Source organism: Eurosta solidaginis, chromosome 1 (genome assembly GCF_040869045.1).
Source record: "Eurosta solidaginis isolate ZX-2024a chromosome 1, ASM4086904v1, whole genome shotgun sequence".
Taxonomy (NCBI): domain Eukaryota; kingdom Metazoa; phylum Arthropoda; class Insecta; order Diptera; family Tephritidae; genus Eurosta; species Eurosta solidaginis.
Window position 1 is genome coordinate 392,876,467 of NC_090319.1, and position 25,115 is coordinate 392,901,581.

Sequence of the window (25,115 nt, forward strand, 5' to 3'; positions counted from 1 at the left end):
ATTTGTCGCCTCCTAGCTGGTAGTGGTTGTAATTTTTTTAGTTAATTTTTTTTGTTTGCATTCAGTACTAGCTTATGAACATTTTTTTGTTTTGCAACTCTCGCCTTGCCAGTTTTATTTAGCTTTTAGATGATATTCTTCATTGGACGACACAGCAACGCCAGATTTTGATGTTTTAGTTGCAGTTCTCCGTTCAATGTTACAGGTCGCCTGAACCGAAAAAAAGGATAATAAATTAAGAATTAGCTCCGCGCGTCGTGAGTTGACGGTAGCGTGCAACGTTTACTATTCACACCTAAAATTCTCCGAATACCGCAGGTGCAAAACTAAATAAAAAATTAAAAAAAAATTTATAAAAAGTTAAATTAATGAAAACTGAAAGTATTCGTAATAATTTGTGCACAAAAAATTAATTTAGGTGAATAGTAAAAATATCTCAGTTATTTATTAACATATACCCAACCCAACTGAAAGCGTTAAACGTTGGTTATGATTACTGTGAATACTTTTAAAAGGTAATAAAAAAATAAATACAAATTTTAAATATAATCTCTTGAATTGCGCATCAAATACAAATCAGCTATCTGTGCAAATAAACAAGCGTCCTTTTTTTGTAAAAATTCCAATAAATATGTACTTAAACCCAATTTAAACACTATGAACACAATAGATAAAAAAAATAGCTAAGTGAATAGTTCAGTGAAAAATTAAGAGAATTTGATTTAACCAAGATATAAAGAAATTAGTAAAAAAAAAAATGGAATATTATAACATTGTTATACACAAATGTGTGCTAATAAAAATGATTAAGTGATTCCATTATTGAAGTTTTTAATTCTGAATATTGCACAAAACTCATACCTAAACCTTAACGAAATAAAAAACAATATACCGCAAGAGTTTTCGAGTCTGTTCTAATCAAAATACTTCTCCTTCAAGTGCACTCTTCTGCTTTCCATTTAAAATCTTCCATGGGCCTTCAAGTATACAATGTGGAAGGAAATTTTTAAAAGTGGCTGGAAATAAATTTGAATATTTGTTTTTTTGAATTTTTTTCGTAGTAAAAAACATAACAAAAAATAAATTCCGCGATTGACCTCCGAAGAGAGAAGGCCAAGCTTCTTCATATAATTTTTAGTATAAAATATATCAAAATATTGTAACTGATAGATGAAATTATATTTCTGTGGAGCATAAAGGAGTACAATAAATAGTTTTATGTAGCGTTTATAAGGTCACAGCGTTGACGGCTTCCGATTTTGTTAATATTTAATAAGGTATGGGGCGTTCCACTGGATCCTATTGGTTCTACCACCATATTACGAAAATTTTTATGCGTTTTAATTTCGTTTTCCATAATGAAAGGTTTTCCCTTATCATATCCTGTTTTTCTTAAACGTATATATTTTTATACGTAAATATATGCCTTTTTTTTAAATATACTTATCTAGTCCATATTTTGTGCTCTTCAATGTTTGTTATAGGAACACGATCTGCTAAAACCAACAGAAACTTACACAATCTAGGAATTTATTATTTGGCAAACAAACCTAATTTTGAAAAATTTTTTGCTCCACGATCGCCCTTTAGCGAACACATAACAGGGCAAAATTTTAGTCAGACGGCTTTAGTTTCAAAATCTCATTTAAATGATATGCCCTTGAATTCTAAGAATTCATATGCTTTACCGATTCAGCATCTAGATGATGGAATATGGCTGCTAGGCTGCATCTTGCCAATGACTCAATCTATAGCAAAAAATACTACAACAACTTAGAAAACAAGCAAAAGCCTCGCAAAAGCCTCGCAAAGCTCGCTAACTCACATGGGAAACTGTTTTATATATGAGGTTTCCATTATTTACGATTCTGAGTGAGTTGCCTTACACGGTGTGCCTTAACCAACGTTTTTTTTATGTTTGTATCTGACTCAGTACGTTTTTTGCAGCTAATTGAGATCAAAACTGCATAAAATAGTCCTCCAAGCACTTTTAAAAACTTATGAATTTTGGAAGAACTATTTTTTTTAGGACAGCAATCCTTCCAACATAAATAATTGATTATATAATTATGTTAACGTAAAAACCAATGGACAGTCCTATACGACAGTTGATAGATGCAATGAATTAGTTGAGTATAAAACAGCAAATGTTCTTTTATGCTATGAAACTTGTCTATAATATTAAGAAAGGGTAACTTTTATGTGATAATCTTAGATATATAAACGACACCAACTAACTAGACCAACTTTTTTTATAAATTTTTAAAGTGTTTTAATGAACTTCCGTCTGATATAAAAATTGTGATAATCTACTTAAGCAATAGGCCGTTTAAACGGTTAAGCGCCAATTAGTAAGTATTAGGCTTTTAACAATGTTTTACCGGGGCAATCGAAAGAGCTCTGGTGGGTTTAGGAGTCCGGGGGGCTCTGGTTGAATTTATTAGCAAACTTCTATGCAGAAGAATTGTCGCAGCCGAGTGAGAAGGGGCCATAACTGAGAGGAATGTGTACAGGGGCACGCCACAGGGGATATCCTATCTCCTCTGCTATGGGTTGTGGAGTCAACGAGCTTCTTGTGGAGCTGGAAGCCAATGGTTGTCGGGTGGTTGCCTATGCAGATGTAGCGAGTCAGAGGCAAATTTCTGGGCACCCTGCGCGATGTTCTGCAGGGCTACCTGGATACTGCTAGGTGGGCTGAATTATGTGGATTGGCGGTCAACGCGGGAAAACGGAATTGGTTCTTTTTACAAGGAGATATAAGATGCCAAATTTCAGAATTCCCTCGAATGGAGGGGTACCGTTGGTACATTCTGATATTTGGCGGTTGTTTTGGACAAGAAACTGTCCTGGAGACCCAATGTGGAAGGTAGGGTCAGGAAGGCTGCGGTTTCCTTGTACTGCTGCAGAGGGGCTATCGGAAAGAGATGGGGACTCTCGCCAGGAGTAGTAAACTAGCTTTATGAGATGGTGGTCAAACCGATTCTGTTGTATGGGGTGCTGGTCTGGTGGAAAGCAGTGGACACGGCGAGCACCTTCAAAATGTTAGTGTCAGTGCAACGGACGGTGGTGATCGGTGTCAGTAGCGCTCTCAGAACAACACCTACTTTGGCACTGAACGTCATGCTGAACATATATCCAGTAGATATTTCGGGAAAGGTGGCCGCGACCCGGTCAGGCTCCGTGATATGGGCTATGGGCTTTCTGACTTCGGACACTCTATCCTTTTTACCAGTTTCTACTTTATCCCAGAACGGACTATTGTATGCCGACAACTGATCCCAATATAACCTTCACCCCAGTCATTCCACCGAGAGAGGAGTGGGGAAGAGGAATTATCTGGGGCATGGGACCGGCTAACTTGTTCACGGATGGGTCGAAGTTGGATGGAAAGGTTGGGGGGGGGGGGGTCTTTTGTCAAGAGCTAACTGTAAGCCGCAAGTTTAAGTTTTAAGTTGGCTGATCACTGCAGTGTATTCGCAGCGGAAGTTGCTGCGATTAAGGATGCGGTGGATGAAATGCTATCCAGTGCTACTACGGTTAGGGAATTTAACATCTACTCTGATGGCCAAGCGGCTATCAAGGCCTTGAGCTCAACTGCAGTGCGAGGGTGGTCCTCGCTTGCATCGAATTATTTTACAATTAAGAATATCTGTGTCCCGGGCCATGGTGATATCCCGGGATCAAGCGGATCTCTTAGCCCGCATTGGTACAACTGAACCGGATGAAGATGGCTGTAGTGATTTCGGGATTCCGCTGGCCGCCTGTGGATTGCTCCTCCATAGGTGCGCCTCTAGTCAGCTCAGCAAACGTTGGGCCGACACCACTTCTTACAGGGTAGCAGGATATTTCTGGTGGGAAGTGGATGGCAGGAGGTCTGCCGAAATAACAGGGTTCACTAAGGCGCATCTATCAATGGTCATGGGGGTTTTGACAGGGCACTGTCCCATGGGTATCCATCCGGCACGGCTCAATATACTGGAAACTCCATCCTGCTGCAGCTGTATGGAGGATGATGGGGTGAAATCACCAAATCACTTTATGGGAAACTAGGTCTTTCCAATAACTGAAATGAAGATCGTCTGTCTCCTAAAGTTGGAAGCTAGGACTTTCCAACTGAGAAAAAATCGAAGTGCAATCCAGCCGGGGTTTCGATTAAAATGGGGATTGAAATATTAGTCATACGTACATAAATAATAAAATTCTGTATTTAACCGTATATTTATGCCTACATATCTCGAGCAGTATCTGCAAGGCAGATACATTTTTGATGAAAATTTTATTCAGGACTGAAATACACCACGGGCCTAGATTCTGTGTGAGTTTTGAAATGCACACTTTATCATGCAAATTATATGAAACCAAAGTGTACCAAACCTTTGCCAAGGGGCGTCGCTATTTAAAACAAACTTTTTTCTAAAGTATTTCGATTTGACTTTTGACTCGTATTGTGAGCCAGAACACTATATCCACACATCGGTCGCTTTTCAGCGACCCTATTCAGTCATCTGATATTATTTTTTTCATTATGATTAATGTTGACGTAAAACCGGACACTGCAAATGAACAAAGCGAGAGATTGAGCGACCGTAAATGCTTCTTTCAGAATATTTTGCGTTGATCTGGAGCAAACCAATGCTTGTCGATTTGTATTCCGAGTTTGTTTACTTCACAAATTTCAAAACCAAATTGACAAAGGACCCTTTCAGCAAGAGGGTATGCAGAGTATGAATGATTAGCATAACGGGAGCCTTAAAAACTGCCCCGACAGCAGCATTGCACTACAAATCTTGCCTGAAGACCTGCGGCGAAAAACATCGTGCTAGCAACTGCAACAAGGCTTAAGGCCTCGGGGCAGCTTGAGTGCAGGCCTATGGCCACAGAAATACAGCGCCATCTAATATGGGGCAAACGGAATATATGGTCCCGTGCCTGTGCTTCGAAAGAAACATTGGGGCCACAATTGAGTCGGAGGGTTGGTGCCGGGTGCAGAAATGGCAGAACATACTATAAACGTGTATACCGATGGTTCCAAATTAATAGAATGGGTAGGGTCGCTGTTTACAGTGTCGACCCAGAAATAAGTAGATTCTACAGGCGGCAGCGTTTTTCAGGCGGAAATTATAGCAGTGAAGAAAGCAGCTGAAATTCTGGAGCAAGCGTGCTTAAGCTGCAGTCCCGTCAATATATATATTGATAGTCAGGCTGCAATTAAGGCAATAATCTCTCGCAGTACTTCATCCAGAAGTGTTATAGAATGCAAAAAAGCATTGGAAAAACTTACTGGGTTCCCGGTCATAAAGGGATAGAAGGTAACGAAAAGGCCGATGAGTTTACAAAGGAGGGTGCAACACTCGCTGAGTTGACGATAGACCTCCCAATCCGTTTGGGAGAAGTCAAAACGAGACAGGAGTTGTTTATGATCTATCAAGCAGGAAAGGCGTGCACAAAAGCGCGGGGCTGCAAAATTTCTTAAATCATGTGCAAAGCCGACGATATTAGACCCACAAGGTGGTACATATCTCTGAAGACAGATGACTTAAGACTCACAATGGACGTACTTACTGGACACTGCCTTCGGGCGTCACATGCTTATAAGATAGGTTTCGTCAATAACAGTAAGCGCAGGAAGTCTGAGCTACAGGTAGAAACGGTTGAGCACGTTTTGTGTTCCTATCCTGCGCTCGCCAGGTCAAGGCTCCTGCAATTAGGGAGCAGATTGCCAGATCTCGAGGCAGCAATTAAGATGGTTCTAAAAAACTGCTAGTATTTGCTAACATTCCTGGCACCTGATTGGGGTTCTTCCGTTTGGTCATCAAAAAAATTCTGGTAACACTATGGACATATTAAGTTTATGTGAGGTCTTTATTGACCGGGCAGTTCAACTTAACCTTTCCTTAAAATTGAAGAATAAAATGAGATTGCACAATATCAATAACAAGTAAGGAAGTCTAAGTTCGGGTGAAACCGAACTTTACATACCCAGCTGTACACTTGAAATGCTGTTGCTGTTTGTTTAGTGTGCTTAATAGTGTTACATACATTCTGAACCAATTTTCGTTTAAAAGAAGCAAAAAGGATGAAGAGGCTAACACCAATGACCTTGAGTGGGTAATAATGCAGTTTTCCTTCAGATATGGGGATCTCCCTACTGTTTATTTTAAAATAAAGATTCAACAGAACAATAAACATAAACACACAAGTGCCATTGTACTAAACAGCGTTATTACAAAATAAGGGCAGGGTTATTAACGAAATTTTCGAACATTTACTAGAAATAGCTTATTACCTGCATCTACGCACTTTCACAAAATCTTGTATATAAAAGAAGGCGAGATAGCCGATTCAGTCCATTTTTCCTGAAAAAAAATTCCTGTTAAACACCAAATTTTTCGTCGAGTTACGTTGGGAAATGCATTGTAAGAAAGGGCCAGTACCACGCCCATTTTCAAGATTTGAATTTTTTCCCATTTCTTGTTATAATGGCACAAAATACGATTGGTACAAAACTATCTTTCGCAAAGATTTAACTTATTATTTTTGACTACGACCCTTCTTAGAGTCATTTATGTAAAAGTGGGCGTGGTCCTTAACCAATCTTATCCATTTTTACTAGAAATATTTCCTGCTATAATGAAAATATATGTACCCAATTTTGTAACGATATGTAAATTTTTCTTTGAGTTATGGCTCCCGAAACATAGAAAATTGCTTAGTCATAAAAGGGGCGGTGCCATGCCCATTTAAAATTTTCCTAAAAGTTTTTCATATTTATTGTTATAAATCCACTTGGGAAATGAAATACCATTGATATAAAGCTCTTTTTTGCAAAGATAGAGCTTATTTTGTTCATCTACGACCCTTTTAAAAATATTTTATATAAAAGTGGGCGTGGTCCTTAACCGATTTCGTAAATTTTTCTTCAAAGCATTCCTTATAGTAAGGGCAACCTCTCTGCCGAATTTTGTTACGATAGGTTTATCGATTTTCGATTTACGATTAATAATATTTGTAAAATTGGTTTTATAGCAAATGGGCGGTGCCACGCCCATTTAAATTTTTTTTAAATTTACTAAATAATCAAGTGTTTTGTGTTTTCCAAAATGTTATATATATTAAAAGAGGGCGTGGTTATCATCCAATTTCGCTCATTTTCAACACAAATTAATTTACTCAAGTTGTCATGTTAACGGGCAGACGGGCGGACGGACGGACAGATGAAAATGGCTCAATCAAACTTTTTTTCGATACTGATGATTTTGATATATGGATTGAACTGAAAGCCATTGAATACTTATTCACCGTAATACCCCCCCCCCCCCCCCCCCCCCCAACCTTAAAATTGGCGCGATTTCGAGAAAATATTTAGACGCGATTTAATGATTTCGGCGAAAAGTCGAATTAATGTCAAATTATTTAGTGGTAATTTTACCTTCAACCAAGTTTAATCTAAGAAAATGCTATTATACTAAAGAAAAAAATATATTTACCTATAAATATCTTAAATATGCATGATTATTTGTACAAAACCACTTAAGTGATAATAACCTAATAAATATTCAATCTACATACATATGTACATAGATGCAATTGCTGGCGGCACAAATCGACATAAAATGAAACGTAGAAAAACTAGAAATAAAACCATCAAACAAATCACATCACCTAGAAGAGGAAACATGTCATGGGATTGCTATATAAAAGTTTCAAACTCTTGAATATAATTCTGGGTAAGTGTTACGACTTTGTTTTCCGAAAAAACGCATAGGTATGTATGCCTTTAGTTATAATGATATGATATCATGTGATAAAAGCAATTACCCTTTTTCTGCGGTACCTGCAAAACTTTAACGTTTTCCGTTAATATTGTACTGTCGTCGGGTTTTGAATTAGATCACCGAGGTATGAAGTAAAATCGATCGCTAAGTTTCCCAATTTAAATTAACCAAAAAACCCAAATATATTTATAGTAGAATATATGAATAACTTGTTCTGCGTTTAAAATATCATCATTTCGCACAGGGATGTCAGGCCGGTGCCTCAATAGATGTACTTTGTATATTAAATCTATGTATATATATATATATTCCTCAGTATATGCTTCTTTAACTATTTCTTGTCAAGACATTCGTTACTATGCCTATGGTTTGAAAAATTCCAGCGGCCATTGTATTGCTCCACAATCAAAGTGAATAACGTGAAATCCGCCATTACTGACTATGTATGACTAGTAGCATGTGCGTATGTATGTATGTGTGTCGGCAGTTATAAATCTGATATGATACAAATAAATGGTAAGGTGGTTCATATTTGTACGCAACTGCTGTACAGATGCACATAGCTGGCGTTATCAAAGGTTTTGTTTTCTACAAATTTGAAAGGAGCGGGCTTCTTCGAAAGTCCTGTCCTCTTAGTCTCTTAGGAGTTTTACGCAGCCACTGTTAATTGATGCTTATCCGCATAAACAATTTTGGCCATCTCGTAGCAAAGTTAGCAAATCATTCCTTTATTAAGGGAAATAAAGTTGCCTTTCATCCCTTTGTCCCATCTGATCTCGCGCTTTCACTGTAGCAAATTCTGGTGTCGGCAGGAATATTTTCTGAGCCGGAGCTTCTGTATTCATTTGAAAAACACAACTTGTGTTCCTATCTGCGAAATGTTTGTATGGCTGTTCAGTTTCCTTGTAAGAAAGCTTTTGGCATCATGGGATCGCAAAATATTTCTCTTTCGCCGTGCAGAGAAGGTAGATGCTTCGTTTTCCAATAACACAGCCCCACAGAAATAAAATTTGTTCTGTTCAACGGACTAGGCAGGTCAACTCTTATGCATTATGGGTTGCTAAACACGAGTCCCTGGTCGGAACAGAGTGTTTGCCACAAAGAACGTTAGTTTTTTGAGCTTAGAAATAAAACAAAAGCTAACTTTTAAATTCTGACTACGGATTCGTGTTCAGCAATCCAAAAGGCATATAAACTGATTCCATTTCATTGTTTACATGCCACATAAAACCAATTAATCTCACACCTGTTTCACTGTCTTTTGCTCCTTTGGAACTAAAAGTTTGCAAACTATCTATGAGTTCTAATATTTATGTTTTTTTTAAATTGTTTAAAAGCTGCCACCCTAAAGTACCAGCATTTAGGTACATTAATACATACTATTAGCAACAAATACAAATAGGACGTGAGTTTGTCTTCGTATCTAAACGTCTACTCTTAGTTTGTATATGGATGCTGCTTAGCTCACGTACATATTAAGGCCCATTCAACCCAGCAATCAATGAACTGAGAAATTATTGTAAAGTATTGCACATTCTTTACTATTTGTATATGTTTTTTGTTTAAATATTATTAACAAACTGTAGAGCGTTAACAAAAAAATTCACGTATTCTTGATATACATACAGCAATATTTCGATTATTTGGTAAAAAAGATGAGGCTTTGCCTAAGATCGGCCCGAAAACCTTGAAAGGTCCATTTTCCTCAAAATCGAAGTTTTGAGGAAATAGTGTTTTCAATAACTGATGTGGTATACAAATTAACAAAGCTTAGCACTGGAAGCAATGGAATAGTCAGTTTTGCTTCTTGCTTTACTAGTGTCTAACATTATCACATTTTAAAAATTAACAGATCTTTTAATTTCAAGTTGAAATAAAATGGAACAATTGAGAAGTACCTCTTAATAGGCAGTGATTGTTGAAAAAAAATTTCTTCTATTATATTATGACTTGCTATGTTCTTTTGATTCAATCCCTTTTACTACTTGAAGGCCTAATTGTATGGGACCAAGTGTAAATGTAGGAGCCCATTTTGGGCTAAGCGTCATTTTTTCACTAAATAATCGGAATCTTCAGGCATATCATGAATAGAAGAATTTTTCGTTATTTTTATTCTTTTGTCATGGTGCCAGCAAATAAATGTCGCATAACATCTAGCATATTTTGTAGTAGTAGGAGACCTTCGGCATATAGATTAAAAGTAAAAATTATGTATATTTACCAAATAGACTTGGAAGAAACCGACTAAAATAGGTAATAAATCAAACATTGAAAATAAGTGTTTTTACTTTCTTTGAGGGCGACATCAAGACGGAAAATTTTTCTTTAGATATGATAAAATGTTTTTAATAAACTCAGTGTGGAAAACGTTAAATTGTATGGTATGGAAGAGGATTCAAACTGGCTTATCAGTTCTATCTTTTATAACGTAGTTCCTATGCTCGTCTTTGGTCTCTTCCTGGCGTTACTAATTGTCTCCTTACCTTTAGCAGTATTTTTGGAATATCGATGATAACTTGATGATACCTAAACAGTTTTATTCATCGTTATAGAAGTATTCACAAAAATGTCGATACAATTATATTGCTCAAATTTTAAGTTATTTTCTTCAAACCAATAGCACTGTGTGACAGTATAAAGTTTATACACTCTTTGCGGAACAAACCTTGAGTTGTAGTTTTAAATTATGTACTTTATGTTATGAGACAATAAACTTTGTTTTGCTATCCACGCGAAACGCTTACATTTTCCAAGATTGAAACCACCCGTCTATGTAAGTCGAGAACCTCACTTCGCAATTAAAAAATAATAATTTAAATTGTAGTGACCGTTGTGAAAAAAAGCACTAATAATTTTATTCTACCTCAGCACACTCCAGTATAAGTCTCTGGGCCCGGATGACATCATTCCTGCCCAACTTCAAAGTTCTTTAGGGATTTCCTGCCGCTGGTTGGCCATAATTTACACTAACTGCCTTAGAGTTAGTTATATTCCCAATTCTTGGAACACGGTCAATGTTATCTTCATTTCGAAGACCGACCGAAGCTCTAATGTATCTACTAAGGATTTCGGACCAATCAGTCTCTCGTCGTTTCTTTTTAAAACGTTTACGCGGTTGATTGATCTGTACCTACGAGAAAGGGGGCTACTGTCGGCTTGGCAGTATGCCTTTTGAAAATTAAAAAATTCCTGCAAAATAACTAAATTTATTAAAAACAAGCGCCGTAGGCAAACATTTTCTGTTGTTTTTTGTGAAACAAATACAGAAGTTGAATGAAAAATGTCTGTTTTCCGTTTTCATTCGTTAGTTCTATTAACAACTTCTGTGTTCGCCGAAAGTAAACATATACATACAATTTTTAATTATACAACAATGTACATGTGGTTATTTCCTTTTCTCGACTGACGTTATTTCCATTTTGAAAACTATAAATGCCTGTAAAATAACTAAGTATTAAAAGCCTTGAGTTCAACTACAATGCGGTCGAGGGTGGTCTGGAAGTGCCTGACCACGCTTGCGATTGCATCGAAGTATGTCTCTTAGCCCACATCGGTAAAACTGAACAGGATAAATATGGATATAGGGATTTCGGGACTCCGCTGCCCACCTGTGGTTTGCTCCTACATAGATGGGTATCTAGTCAGCTCAGCAAGCGTTAGGCTGACACCACTTCTTACAGGGTAACAGGATATTTCTCGTTGGAAGTGGATGGTAGGAGGTCTGCCGAAATAACAGGGTTCACTAAGGCCCATCTTCCAATGGCCATTGGGGCTTTGACAGGGCACTGTCCAATGGGTATCCGTACGTCTCAATATATTGGAAACTCCATCCTGCTGTAGCTGTATGGAGGATGATGAAGTGGAATCATAGATTCACTTTATGCTTGATTGCCCAGCTTTTGCCAGAACCAGCCGAAAGTTCTTCGGTTGCGACTCACTTGGATCTCCGAAGGATTTACACAAGGTTGAGATCGGTCTCATTCGAAACTATTCTCTAAGTAACTATAGCTACGTCATCGTTATATTATTTTATGTGGTATCACAGTGGACCTTCCTGTTGTCTATGTGACCTTCATGTTGTCTAAGTGACCTTCCCCTACCAGGGCAGCTACCACATAACCTAACCCTAACCTATCACTCCAGCATCCCTTAAAACTGGATTTGTAATAGGCCCAGTTCCGTATGAATAAAATTAGAATCGTAAACCAGTCTTTCTTCTGATTAGTTAGATGTTAAACTGCAGTGCTTTTATTAACATATGTCATGCATATTATGTATGTATTGTGCCGTCTCATTTTCGCGCCTGCGCACTACTCGCATGATTGGTAAAGCAATTCGCGAGGGGAAATTTTGGGTGGAGTCACCACAACACAGTGGCTTATGATTTGCTTTACGTACACAAAAAATGTACTTATGAAGCATTTAACACTTTGGAATAACTTTTATTCGATTCTTAAACTAAGTTTTTTTAGTAACACAAGAATGACGCTTTTAGTATATTGCTAGTTTTAATTAAATGAAGAAATCGTTCTCTGAGTTTTTTAAACATTTTTCAGGTTTGTACTTTTAATTTATCTATAGCGTAAGAGCCCGTGACTGCCAGACCTTCGTAATTTTACAAAAGCTGACATTTCGTCAGCGCAAACTTCCAGCTGAAATATGTAGGAATGGTGATGAAGCTTGAGTCATAATGGCTTAGCAGATATCGTGCAACAAACTTGCAAAACAACTGGCCTAATCTTCATCATTGTATTAAAGCTAATTTTCGTATATTATCTTCGTTATGATATTAGAAGCCACTAGTCACGTTGCCAGACACTTTCCATAGTGGCTTTGTCCAGCCAGACACTTTCTGTAACGTGAAACAATACTTTTTCGTAATATAAAACCTGACATTTTTTCCGGCAAATAAAATTTAAAAATTTTAGCAAGATATACATACATAGATAAATTAAAAGTAAAAACCTGAAACAAGTTTAAAAACGACTTCTTGATTGAATTGTAATTAAAAAAAAAAATATATATATTTTTTTCTTTGTTTAATGGTTTGTTCAATTTATACTTATTATTAAGACTTTTTGAGCTTAACACCGGCTTATAATAATTGAATATTCAATTATTATGTTTTTCTAAGAGAAACTGAAAAGAAGGAAAGAAACATTTATGGGCATATTGCGATGGTACCATTTCGAAAACAGCCAACGTAATCATAATCAGGCAATTTCGTAATGTTATCAAAGGTTTCCCCGACATTCGAACCGCGAATCACACAGTGAAACTGCAGTTGCCTTCGGGGTTCGAATCTCGGTGAAACCTTTGATAACATTACGAAATTGCCTGATGATGATTACATTGGCGGTTTTCGAAATGGTACCATCGCAATATGCCAGTAAATGTTTCTTTCTTTCTATTCAGTTTCTCTTAGAAAATCTTAATAATTGAATAAACAATTATTATAAGCCGGTGTTAAGCTCATGAATTCTTTAATAATAAGTAAAAATATTTTTTTTCGATCCCAGGATTTTATTAAGTACTTAAGTATTTTCATTTTATAATATTTAAATTATAAATGAATATCCTTTGAAAAACTTTATCAATAATGGGAAAAATTTCAGATATATATTCTAGAAGATGCAATCCTTTGAGAGAAAATATTATTATCAGTACACATTAGATGCCTTCGTTTAGTTGTTGAAACTTAAAAAGCGTTTATTAACCTTTAGCAATTGCCCACTGGAATCGCCTCGTTTCATAAATATTCAGAATCCGCAAAAAATCAAATGAAAATAAGACAATAAATTTTTTTTTATATGGTCTTGCAAATGTTTGATAGGCTATTTTACACTTTCACTGGCAACGTAAATATTCTCCACCTGAAACCGGAAAGTGGTTGATTTAAATTTACAACAGCATCCCCAAAATTACAACAATTAACTTATATACATACATACGTACATTCTTACATATTTTTTGTATGCATTACAGATTCCCTGGAAGATCAAGAGGGTGGAGCTATGTACATATCGTGCGATGTCTCAAATGGCGGACCAGTGGAACCCGAAACGGGATATGTGCCCAACAATCCATTATTCGGTCTGGCGTTGGATAGTCCACAGGTAGGACAACGGTTTACGAAAAAAAAAACTATAAAGTGAGGAATTAAGAAAAAGCCAACAGTAAATGTGTCAGAAGTTTAATTGTGATTATCGCGTATTGTTCGGTATTTAGAATCAGTGAATTTATTCCGCTTTATTCTGATTATGGATATGATAGTCGTTCGATAGTTTTAGTTCCATTCTTCTGTTTTCTTTCTTTTCTTAAAATTACATCTTATATTTTCTAACTAAAAGATTGATTGGAAAAAATCATAGTTTTGAAAATGTCAAAGGAAGGAGTCAGTCCTTGTTTTGAAAGCCTCTTATTTCGGCCATAACCGTTTAGACGGTTAAGCGCCAATTAAGTAAGTAAGTAAGTATTTCGGCAATTATAATAGGGTAGAATAATATTTTTTAGTAATTGACATAAGTACAAGGGCTTGAAGATAAACAGTTGTTAAAAAAATATTCTGCTGTGACGAAGCACGCTTGTAACAGTAACCATTTTTTTTCAAAAAATCTCTAAAAGGAATCCAAAAAAAATGTTTTCATTCGTAAATTTGTAATATTTATGAAAATAACCTTAACCTGGGCTTCGGAGGAAAAATGGTCATTTGATACATACTCAATTTCGTATGAATTTATATAACTTATTTTAATTTCAATATTTTTCGCAGAGAATTTGGAATAACCACAGTAAGTTATGGATCTTGTAAATACTTACGGTGGTAAGTATTTCACGTATGTCATTAGACCGTTTCACAGTTTTAGAGCTATCCTTATTATAAAACTGGATTTCGATCACGAATCGTAACACCCCATGCAAGCCCAGGTCTACTAGGTCTCTGAATATTTTTTAAATTCACATTAAGCTTTGCTTATGTAGAAAAAACCGAAAAGGTATAATTGTTCTCTGTTTGGGCACTTATTACGATCCGTAATCTAAACTCATTTTTTAAATCACAATAGCTCTGAAATTATCGGATTAATAACAGACATATGTGAATTATCGACAAATAGTACTCGTTAGATTCATAATTTATTATAATTTTTAAAAATAGTTTGACAGTTGTAAAGCTTTTGTTTGAGTGAAAATGGTTTCCAGTCATTGATCGTCATTTTTGATGTTTTTACGCAATTTAATATTAAAAAAAAATGTAAAGAGGAGAACTGAGTCGCAATCCAAGGACGACAAATACGAACTAAGCGATGCGTCGGACTCGGGGAGCGAGAGTAGTGCTGATTCAGTGAACTCCGTGTTGGAGAAGCACATAAATGAAAACGGAGTAGAAGAGTGGAGAAGGGTACGGAGCAGAGGAAGTAAAAGAGCTCTCTCGCAGTACCGTGCAGCACTAAGAATTGCACAACGCTTGGTAGCAGTGGTCGACCCAACAGAAGTGGAGATCGAACTCTTGGAATGGGCAAATGAAGCGGTAGAAGTAGGTCGAAGGCAGTTCAAAAGGTTTGCTGCGAGAAACCCTCGGATCTGCAACCGGTACGAGGAGGAAGAAGCATCGAATGGCAGAATGAAGCGGCAACGTTCAGCGGAAGGCGACAAGCCTGCTTTCAAGAGGTAGTCCTAGAGCTGCGAGGCAGGGCAGTCGCATAGAAAAGACAAGTAGGCCCAAAGCTGTAAGACAGATGGGCTCCAATAGCGAGGTAGCAACTACCTCGAAAGCTGCGAGTCAGAGGGAAGTTCCAACTACGGAAGTAGGAGATAAGCCAAAGGGAGATAACGCTAAGACTACGGCTTTCTCGGAGGTGCCAAAGGGAGATAACACTAAGACTCCTTCTTTTCCCGAGAAGATGAGTGATGTAGCAAAGCAGTCACTGACTGTGGCGCTGGTTGATCGTAGCAGTCCTTTCAGACAAATGACTACTGAAAGGTGGAGATCTGTGGAAAGGGAGCTTATTAGCTTAATGCTTAAGATGATGCGGGAACAACCAAGTAAGCCCCTTCCAACCTTTGATTCGGGGGGATGGTATAATGGTGTGAAGACGATAGCGTGCGACAATATCGCGAGCTTGCGGTGGCTGGAGGAAGTGGTTCCAAACCTCCAAAGGCAAGGAACGAACGCGCGGTTTGAGGTGGTGGATAAAACGCAAATCCCCACGGTACCAAAAGTTAAGGTATGGATACCATGCGTGATGAAGTCGGAGGATACACTGCGACTTCTGCAGAATCAGAATCCGAACATACCGACACAGGATTGGAAGGTACTTTCTGTATCTCGGCCTACCGAGGATTTTCAGTTCTACATCTTCCAAATAAACACGCAGGCGGAGGATATTTTGTACACGCAGCTTGGCAAAATGTCCTTTGGTACATGCGACTCAGGAAAAGTAGTTCCGAGGATAAAAACCCTAACACGCTAGAGATGGGCGAAGTCGAAAAGGACCTCAAAAGCCTAAGGGAAACAAGACAGGTGGAGGTCCCCGACGTCACCACGAACGTGCTAGAAGAGGACCAACCGCTAAATGGTGCTCTGACTCGCACAGAGGAACACCCGGCACAACAGCCACGAGAGGCTGAAGGGGGCCTCGAATACTCTAAACCAAAAGGGCAAGGGGAGGACTACGACGTCAAGACGAAGGTGCTGGAGGGGGACAAACAGCCCAATGGTGCTGCGAGTCCTACTGCTAAACCTCCAACACAGTAAATTGGCGTCGAGCGAACTCCTCCTAACCCTTGAGGAGGGTTCGTTTGACGTTGCGCTGATCCAGGAGCCGTGGCTCTCATCGGGAGGAAAGGTTTCTGGACTTAGCGCGCGGGTTTGGCGTTTACTACGCGCAAACGGAAGGACGGGTGCGAGCTGTAGTAATGGTAAGGAAACAGCTGCATTCATATATGCTGCCTAATTACACCACTGAGGATCTCGTAGCGGTGACCGTTGAGCAAAAGAATAAGCAGGCATTTATCCTGGCATCCTGCTACATGGCCCATGCTGCGGAGGTTCCACCGATGGAGTGCAAAAGGCTAGTACAGGAGGAAGGACTCAAAGGGCGGTTGGTCATAGGCGCAGATGCAAATGCGCACCACAATGCGTGGGGAGGAGCAGATACGAACGAGAGAGGCGAATCTCTATTTTGTTACATCCTGCAAACCAATTTGCAGATAGCCAACAGGGGAAATGTCCCTACATACATTGGTCCAACATCCAGTAATGTTCTGGATATTACATTGAGCTCCGAGCGTGATATATCAAGGTATGATTGGATGGTTCTTGATAGACCATCCTTCTCCGACCATGCGTATATCAGCTTCAGCATCCCCCTAAAGAGGGTAGAGAAGGGAGGAACCTTTAGAAACCCTAGGTCAACGAAGTGGAAACAAAACTGGGACAACCCAAAGAGGTTGCTAATGTAGAGGAACTGGAGGAGTCGAATGAATTCCTAACAAGGACGTTTATGACTGCGTATAACAAAGCTTGCCCTCTAAGAAGATTCAGAGGAAAAGCAAAGCCGCCATGGTGGAGCAATGAGCTGAGTCTTCTAAGAAGACAGGTAAAAGAAATGTTTAAGCTCGCAAAGACCGCGGAAAGCGAAGCGCGTTGGGACGAGTACAGGGATCTACTGAGGATCTACAAGCGTGAAATTACCAGGGCGAAGAGCAACTCATGGACAAGTTTCTGTACGGACATGGAGTGCTCCAGCGACACAGCACGGTTGAAAAAAGTCCTAGCAAAGGGAAACATATTCCAGGGACTAATAAAAAAAGAGAACGGGGAATGGTCACGTAATAGTGAGGAATCCATTGAGGTGCTTCTCGATATACATTTCCCATCGGGAGACGGTTTAGAAGAGCCAGCAGACATCACTCACACTTCGATCACGGAGCTAGTAGTGCCGGGCTTGGTGACTGATACCAAGATCGAGTGGGTAGTGAAGACGTTTTCTAAGCTTAAATCGCCGAGCCCAGGTGGTATATTCCCGGCCATGCTACAAGTCTCAAGTAGGGCGGTCGTGGAATGGCTTAAAATAATATTCGATGGGTGCATAAGACTGAATCACTCTTGGAGAACTGCTCGTGTAGCTTTTCTACCAAAGGCGGGGAAATCGGTCACGTGTATCCCAAAATTATAGACCCATTAGCTTAACATCATTTCTGCCCAAAACCTTTGAGAGGCTGATAGATGTGTACATAAATTCAACGTGGATGAAAAGCTGCTCTCCACAACACAGCATGCGTACACCAAAGGCAAGTCGGTAGACACCGCATTGCATAGGGTGGTAATAAGCATAGAGAAATCCCTGGAATGTAAGGAGTATGCTCTAGTAGTCTTCTTGGACATCCGGGGCTTTCAATAATGTTGCAAAATGGGCGATTATGGATGGTCCTAATTACATTAAAGTACATCTTGCCTTAATCAGATGGATCGGCTGCATGTTAAATTGCAGAAAGATTACATCACAATGGGGATTGTACGAGGCCACGAAGCCAGGGACAGGGGCACGCCGCAGGGAGGGGTGCTATCACCTCTGCTATAGACGCTGGTCATCAACCAACTGCCCAGGCAATTCGATGAGGGACCCGTAAAACTTACGGCTTACGCAGGTGACGTTGCAATTGCCATAAGTGGAAAGTGCCTTCCAACGATTAGTTCTTTGATGGATCGGGCGCTTCGGGATATTCATACCTGGGCATCTGATGTCGGGTTGAAAGTCAATGCGGAGAAGACGGATATGGTCTTGTTTACAAAGAGGTACAAGGTCCCAAACTGGACCAGGCCTAAGTTAGGAGGGTGACCTTACAGGAGAAACCTTGCACAAAATATCTAGGAATCATCCAAGAGAGTAAGCTGTCATGGAAGCTCAACGTGGAGGAGAGGGTCAAGAAGGCCTCAACGGCACTCTATGCATGTAAAAGAATGCTGGGGTGTACGTGGGGCCTATCGCCCTTTCTTTCTCATTGGGTTTTTACAGCGATTGTAAGCCCTATTCTATACTATGGAGTTCTTGTTTGGAGGAAAGCCCCACAAAAAACAACATACTTCAAAAAATTTGGGGGGGGGGGGGGGTATGCAGACTATCGATGCTTAGCATTACGGGAGCCCTGAAAACAACCCCGACGGCTGCACTGTATGCCATTCTGCACATTCCACCTGTAGACCTGGTAGCAAAGAACAAAGCATTAACGACCGCAAGCAGGCTCGGTGATTTGGGGCATCTTGAGCGCCGACCATATGGCCATAGTAGTATAGCATCATCAATCACAAGACGAACAGACTACCTGATTCCCTATCTGCGCTTCGAGGGAGATCTTAAGGCCACAATATAGGTGGACGGTTGGCGCAAGGGTGCGCAAATGGTGGACGAGGCGATACATGTGTACACAGATAGTTCCAAAGTTGTAACCAAAGCAGTAGAAACCCTGGAAGAGAATAGCTTAAGCTGCAACCGTGTTAACTTTTATATTGACAGTCAGGCAGCAATTAAGGCAATAATCTCGCATAGCACAGCATCTAAATGTGTGTTAGAGTGTAAGCAGAATCGGGACAGGGAGAGGCATACATCTATATTGGGTCCCAGGGCATATGGGAATAGATGGGAATGAAAAAGCGGACGAACTAGCTAAAAAGGGCGCATCCCTTGAAGCTTGCTCCGTAGACGTCCCAATTATATTGGGCGAGATTAAGCGATGGTGAGAGGTGCACATGATCGACCAAGCGGGAAAGGCGTGGGTTCAAGCGCGGGGCTCTAAAGTGTCGAAGATTATGTGTAGGTCTTACAACCTTAGACTAACACAGTTGCTTCTATCATTAAAAAGAGAGGACTGTACACTCATGACAGGTATTCTGACTGGACACTGCCTTCTGGCGTCACATGCCTTTAAATTAGGCGTGGTCAGTGATAGCAGAAGCAGGAAGTGCGGGTTGGAGGAGGAAACGATCGAGCATGTTCTGTGCTCGTGCCCTGCACTTGCCAGGCTAAGACTCCAGCTATTAGGAGTGATACAGCTGTCAGATCTAGAAGCAGCAAGTGCCTTAAATCCTAGGAAGCTTCTAGTATTTGCCAAGAGGACGGAGTTATTTTATAACATAGGTCCTGGTTTTTGATAGGGTTTTCAGTTTGGTCATTAAAATAAACTTCTGGTAACACTACGGACTCAATCAGTCTATGTGAGGTCCTCATGGACCGGCCAGTTCAACCTGACCTAACCTAATATTTAAAAATCAATCTCCAAACGAAAGGAATTAAAAAAAACTTAATTTTGTTTTTGTTTGAGAAAAAGCATAAACCAGGTGAAGTAAATAAAAAAAGACAGAAGATGTACGCTATCTGAAATGGTATGGATGTATGGACCCCCTTTGAAAAAATAGGAGTTGAAAAATAAATACCTTGCTACGAAAGCCATTACAGAAACAGCTTTTTGCAGCATATCAGTGCCACCTAACGCCAGTGCAAAAGGGGATACACAGGATCCAGTGCGAGCTTATATTACTTTTGGCATCGAATAAAAATAAAAAACATAAACGGTGATAAGCAATAAAATCCAATAATGCGTCTAAAGTAAACTGACCTCAACTTCAACTGCAGTTGAAGCTTTCAACGAAAAATCGGGCATAAAAGGGAGAGGTGTTATCCACTGTAGTAACTTTGGGTAAATGGGTTTCGGGTTTGATGAAAAGTTTTACAGTCACACTTGGAAGTGATTGTAATACTTTTAAATGTGTTTCCATCAATAAAAATCCATAGTTATTTCCATATGCTCTTCTAATATATCGTACAACTTGATCAGGAGATCCGCTAAACGCTCTTGACATTCGAATTCATGATGTATTACTAATGTTACCAAGTTATTATTTACTAAAATATGACAGCGGATATAATAGCCTCGCGGCAGTCGGCCTAGAACCAGAAGATGCTGTTCCGATCGAGCCAGATTCATAGATTCTAAATTACAATCCATTACTGTAACATTTCACTTATCTTAGTGGTCTTATTTTTAGAACAAAACAACAACAGCGAGTTAAAATTTTTGTGACTATATTTAGAAATCCATTGTTTTAGCGAAGTCTTTACATAAATAAGGTATAATACGACAGTTTTGGTGTTCTTGTTGTAGAAATGATAAAAACTTTCCTCGACAGTCTTCGGTAGCGCTGAACAGGCGAAAATCCTTGTTGGATACGATATGAAGACAAATAGTTTGTTTTAACAAAGACCTATTTCAATTTATATAAAACAAATTTAACATCTATATGAACGTAATAGTTTAGCACGGCCTTACTTATGGAAGCCAACACCAATGATACCCAAATTATGAATCTCTATAATTAAATACAGTAAAGGTCCATCGATATTCACCTTCTGGATTATGTGAAAAAAAGTACTAAAAGTTGCATATTTTACTCCTGAAAAATGCAAAAAACAACCCTTTTTCCGGGACACAATGATTCCACCATGGTATAAACATATGAGACCCGGTCTATGAAAAGGTGGCTTATGACTCAAAAAAAAAACAGCTGTTTCTCGCAATTTACTTTTTGAGTCATAAGCCACCTTTTCATAGACGGGGTCACATATATGTTTATTTTTATATGTACGCTATTGAGAATTTTGAAATTTTTTCGTTATGGAAAAACGTCAATAATGTCAGAAACGGTAAGACCTCGTAAGTGCTTTTTTCATGAAAAAAACTGTAAAAATTTACAAAATTTACAGAATTAAATAATTTAATTTATTTTTCACTTTACTTTAGTTTAACGAAGCGCAACTTTTAAAATACTCACTTTTTGTGAGACTAGGCCCGGTTTCTCTGTGCGAGTTTAAACTAAAGTTGACTTGAGTTTAACAATACCACTTTGGCCGTTTAAGCTAAGATGAGTGGCAAAATTTTATGTTATTGAACAACGTGGCAAGGTTAAACTCAAGTCAGCTTTAAATGTAGTTTAAACTCGCATTGAAAAAGCGGGCACAAAATTCAATGGGCTCCAAAGGTGCACTGTCGGTTTGTTCATTCAAAAGACAAAATAAATTCAAAAGAAATTTCCAAACGGCTACCGAAAACAGTTGAAGCGTGATTAATTTGTCTTAGTTATATCACATTTACACTGTACCAAATGTGTCATTTTGGGCGAAGCTTTGCTTGAAACAAAAGTTGGAAGATGGCAACTTTTCCATGACAGATGGCGCTAGTGTCGCCCTTTTCCATAAAAATAAGTACAAACTACTCTTAATTCATAAGATTGTTTTAAACGCATCTATATGAAAAATTGCTTATGTGACGGGGCTTTTAGTGCGGGTAATGTTGTATACCCATTGAAAAAATTGGCGGGTAATGTGGTTAAGGTACCCTACCTTAAATAAAAAGGTGGTTTTAGATTGAAAAGTAATATTTTATTTAAAAACTCAAACATTAAAATCGAAATGTTTTAAAACTTTAAAAAATAATTTTAGACTTTAACAAATTCAAATAATTAAGGACCGTTTTCTCAAGTAAATTTCAAGCTTTACCCATCACTGACTTCTTGTGACTTCGCTACATGTACTAATATAAATATAAAGTTGGCTTACCAATTTTCTATAAAAGAATTGAAAAAATTCAAAAAAGCTCACTTCACAATTAGGCAGTGCTACGCCCAATCTCAAAAGTATTAACGTGGCTCAAAAATATATAATATCAGAAATCGACGCTTAAAATATAAGTGACGTATGTAGCTTCTTTAAATAAAAACAAGTAAGGAAGGAAGGCTAAGTTCGGGTGTAACCGAACATTACATACTCAGCTGAGAGCTTTGGAGACAAAATAAGGGAAAATCACCATTTAGCAAAATGAACCTAGGGTAACCCTGGAATGTGTTTTTATGACATGGGTTTCAAATGGACTATATTAAAGAGTATTTTAAAAGGGAGTGCGCCATAGTTTTATAGGTGGACGCCATTTCGGGATATCGTCATAAAGGTGGACCAGGGGTGACTCTAGAATGTGTTTGTACGATATGGGTATCAAATGAAAGGTGTTAATTATTATTTAAAACGTAGTGGGCCTTAGTTCTATAGGTGGACGCCTTTTCGAGATATCGCAATAAGGGTGGACCAGGGGTGACTCTAGAATGCGTTTGTGCGATATGGGTATAAAATTAAAGGTATTAATTAGGGTTTTAAAAGGGAATGGCCCTTAGTTGTATATGGGAAGACGTTTTCGAGATATCGACCAAAATGTGGATCAGAGTGACCCAGAACATCATCTGTCAGGTACCGCTAATTTAGTTATATATGTCATACCACGAACAGTATTCCTGCCAAGATTCCTAGGGCTTTTGATTTCGTCCTGCAGAACTTTTTCATTTTCTTCTACTTAATATGTTTACAAAGTTTTTTCTAAAGTTATATTTTGCGTCAATAAACCAATCCAGTTACCATGTTTCATCTCTTTTTTCATATTTGGTACAGAATTATGGCATTTTTTTATTTTTCGTAATTTTCGATATCCAAAAAGTAGGTGGTCATAATCGGATTTCGGTTTTTTTTTATATCAAGATAAGGTAAGTTCAGATAAATATGTGGACTAAGTTTAGTAAAGATATATCGATTTTTTCTCAAGATATCGTGTTAACGGCCGAGCGGAAGGACAGACGGTCGACTGTATATAAAAACTGGGCGTGGCTCTAACCTATTTTGCCCATTTTCACAGAAAACAGTTATCGTCATAGAGTCTATACTCCTACCAAATTTCACAAGGATTGGTAAATTTTTGATCGACTTATGGCCTTAAAAGTATTCTAGACGAATTAAATGAAAAAGGGCGGCGCCACGCCCATTTTGAAATTTTCTTTTATTTTTGTATTTTGTTGCACCATATCATTACTGGAGTTGAATGTTGACATAATTTACTTATATACTGTAAAGATATTAAATTTTTTGTTAAAATTTGACTTAAAAAAAATTTTTTTTTAAAAGTGGGCGTGTTCGTCATCTGATTTTGCTAATTTTTATTTAGCACACATATAGTAATAGGAGTAACGTGCCTGCCAAATTTCATCATGATATCTTCAACGACTGCGAAATTACAGCTAGCAAAACTTTTAAATTACCTTCTTTTAAAAGTGGGCGGTGCCAAGCCCGTTGTCCAAAATTTTACTAATTTTCTATTTTGTGTCATAAGATCAACGTACTTACCAAGTTTCATCGCTTTATCCATCTTTGGTAATGAATTATCGCACTTTTTCGGTTTTTCGAAATTTTCGATATCGAAAAAGTGGGCGTGGTAGTCCGATTTCGTTCATTTTAAATAGCGATCTGAGATGAGCGCCCAGGAACCTACATACCAAATTTCATCAAGATACCTCAAAATTTACTCAAGTTATCGTGCTTACGGACGGGCGGACGGACGGACATGGCTAAATGAATTTCTTTTTTCGCCCAGATCATTTTGATATATAGAAGTCTATATCTATCTCGATTAGTTTATGCCGTTACGGATTGCCGTTATGCGAACAAAGTTAATATTCTCTGTGAGCTCTGCTCAACTGAGTATAAAAAAACGTGTATTCTTGCAATCCCTTTTTGAGTAACTTCTCTGGGAGCTAGAGTCTCGATACTTGGAGCATACTTGAAAACCCGATGACAATAATAAAACATATTTCGCTAGGTGGCACAGGTATTTTGACAATTAAAAAATTCGTCCGAACATGAACATATTGCCTTGAAACTTAAGGAACTTCCCGACAACCTATAGACATGAAACATTGATTAAAGCTTAAGGTTCTATTACGTTACAATATTTAATTGGTAAATTTAATAGCCTTGTTTAATATAATTTGATGATTTTGATTGAGCTTTAGGCTAGATTATTGAATAAAACTTCTTTTTTAGTAGTATTCAAAATATATTTATTTTTCGATATTTCGACTTCAATCTGAAGTCATCATCAAGAATACATATGGATATGTATGATCGACTGATCATATCATCCATATGTATTCTTGATGATGACTTCAGATTGAAGTCGAAATATCGAAAAATAAATATATTTTGAATACTACTAAAAAAGAAGTTTTATTCAATAATCTGGCCTAAAGCTCAATCAAAATCATCAAATTACAATATTTAAGGTAAAAAAAGCTTTCTAGATGGGACAGGGATCGAAATAATGAAAGATGTGTGGAATGTCTGTTTAGAACATGTGTAGGCTTGCGATCGTTTTTTGAGTAGCTTATCATTGAGATAAAAACTTAGTTCAGGGCACCTTACAATCCAACAAAGGCAAATTTTAAGCAAATCGCATTATAAATGGCCCCTG

General features: G+C 38.2%; 1 long non-coding RNA gene across 1 annotated transcript; it reads left to right on the forward strand.

Moving 5' to 3' along the window:
- Positions 1 to 204: 204 nt before the first annotated feature.
- On the forward strand, positions 205 to 13,886 carry LOC137245689 (uncharacterized). The gene is made up of 3 exons (XR_010951387.1): positions 205 to 515; positions 7,582 to 7,727; positions 13,761 to 13,886. It is a non-coding gene; the product is annotated as an uncharacterized lncRNA (long non-coding RNA).
- Positions 13,887 to 25,115: the final 11,229 nt, after the last annotated feature.